A 2,410-nucleotide genomic window follows, 5' to 3' on the forward strand; every position below is an offset into this window, starting at 1 on the left:
GGTCCAGAACTCGGTTCAATTCAATGGTCTTGCAAATGAAGATGCACATGGCCACCTTTCCTGGTTCCTCAAATTTGCTCTACATTCAAGATTAATGGGGTGTAAGACGATGCTATCCGTTTGAGGCTATTTCCATTTAGTTTGAGAGATGGGGCATATCGTTGGCTTACATCATTATCTCCAGGGTCTATAAACACATGGATGGATATGGTTGAGAAGTTCCTTGGGAGGTATTTTGCGCCAAGCAAAGCGGCAAAGTGAGACAAGAAATTTCAGCCTTTAAACAAGGGAAGTCCGAAACATTGTTTGAAGCGTATGAAAGATTCAATGATCTCCTTAGAATGTGCCCCCATCATGGTTTTGCCTCATGAATCCGAGTACAAATCATTTATAACGGGCTGAATTATGCTATTCGCCAACTTATTGATGTCACAGCTGGTGGTTCCCTTAGCAACAAGTATCCCGATGAGGCCGAGCAATTACTTGAGTCCATGGTGAGCAATGAATCACATTGGGCATCAAGAGGATCTTCACAAAAGACTACTGGGCTTTATGAAGTGAGTAGCAAAGATGCCTTGGCAGCAAAGGTTGATGTGTTAACTTGAAAGCTTGATCTTCTTATGGGTAGTAGTTCGAGGCCAGAATCAGTGTTGAGTTGTAGTATTTGCGGTGGTGGGCATCGCGCAGCCCAATGTCCTATTACTAGCTCCTCTGTTGATTCCATTGAGATTGTCGACTATAACGGGGGCAACGAAATCAAGGGAACCCGTACAACTCAACTTACAATCCGGGGTGGAAGAACCACCCAAATTTTTCATGGAACCAAGGCCAACAACAAAGAGGTGCACCACCTCAAGGATCTCAATTTCAACAACCGGCCTTTGAGAAGAAATTTACTACTGAAGAGGACCTTGCCAAGTTCATGCTCAGTACTAATAACAGGTTCAATATCCTAACTAGTAGCATGGATGCACAATTTGGCAAGGTAAATGCTCAGCTCACTCAGCACGCCGAACAGTTCAATGAGATAGGTTCTGTCTTGAGAAACCTCCAAGCTTTGGTAAAGTCACATGAGCATCGAGTAGGGGAACTCACGAAGGCAAATTTTGAATGTCCTCTTGGGTGTTTTCCAAGTAACACGGAAGACAATCCAAGGGAGCACTTGAAGGCCATTTCTCTTAGAAGTGGGAGGCAAGTGGAGACAAGGGTCGAAGCTGACCCAAGTGGCAAGGAAAGTGGGTAGCCTTCGGGGAAGACCCAAGCTAGTTGAAGAAAATAGTGAAGATAAAAATCAGGGAAGAAATGATAAGCCGCAATAACAAGGACCGTTAAAATCATCCGAGTAGAAGCCTCCGATCCCTTACCCAACCAGATTGAAGCATGACAAGGAGGATGTTCATTTCAGAAAATTCATCAACATCTTTAAGCAACTCCACTTAAACATCCCGATAGATGAAGCATTGACTCAAATGCCAAAATATGCCAAGTTTTTAAAAGAGCTCCTTACGAACAAGAGGACGTTGGAGGGAGAAGGCACAGTTACACTTACAGGGAATTGCTTTGCTATTTTAGAAAAAAAGCTCCCACAAAAGTTGAAGGATCCGCGAAGCTTCATTATCCCGTGCGTGCTTGAAGGTGGAGTCCAAGAAAATGCTCTAGCGGATTCGGAGGCTAGTATAAATGTCATGCCCTACACCATGTATTTGAAACTTGGCTTGGATGAGTTAAGGCCCATGAGGATGACTCTACAATTGGCAGATCAATCAACAAGGAAACCTCGTCGGATTGTTGAAGATGTGATTGTCTGATTGGACAAATTTGTTTTCCCTGTGGATTTTGTCATCATGGGGATCAATGAGGAAGTGGAGATACCATTGATTCTTGGCTGATTATTCTTCAGCACCACGGGTGCTCTAATTGATTTGAAAGAAGGGAAATTAACGTTAAGAGTCGGAGAAGAGGAAGTGGTGTACACTTTGCCGTCTACTATGAAACATTCTTTAAATCATGATGACACAGTATATTTTGTTGATGAAACTGATAGGTTGATTTCTGATTGTGTATAGGAGTTGCTCTGGATAAACCCTTTGGATGAGTATTTGGGAGAGTTGGAGAATGAAGAACAAGAAGAACCTCACGACCATCCTCAAATTCACAACTTGAAGCAACTATAAGAGAGGGTATCCTGTACCAACGCTAACAAAAAGAGAAAAAAGAGTCATTTGTGCAGAAAATGTGGAGGGGGATTCATGGGAGAAAAAAGAAAGGTACCAAGCTTCATCACACCACATCTCAAGGAAGGAAGGTAAATTTTTCACCACTCTCTACCCATAAACAATTCGAAGTCTTTTCAATGTTGTCACTGAATTTTCCGGGAAGAAACAACACTACAAGGGGAATAGGAGGTGGC

The 2,410-nt window shown here is 42.8% G+C and overlaps 1 non-coding gene across 1 annotated transcript; it reads right to left on the minus strand.

The window, feature by feature from the left end:
• Positions 1-254: 254 nt before the first annotated feature.
• On the minus strand, positions 255-361 carry LOC120279735. The gene has a single exon (XR_005542039.1). It is a non-coding gene; the product is annotated as a small nucleolar RNA R71 (small nucleolar RNA).
• Positions 362-2,410: the final 2,049 nt, after the last annotated feature.

Source organism: Dioscorea cayenensis, chromosome 16 (genome assembly GCF_009730915.1).
Source record: "Dioscorea cayenensis subsp. rotundata cultivar TDr96_F1 chromosome 16, TDr96_F1_v2_PseudoChromosome.rev07_lg8_w22 25.fasta, whole genome shotgun sequence".
NCBI classification, from domain to species: domain Eukaryota; kingdom Viridiplantae; phylum Streptophyta; class Magnoliopsida; order Dioscoreales; family Dioscoreaceae; genus Dioscorea; species Dioscorea cayenensis.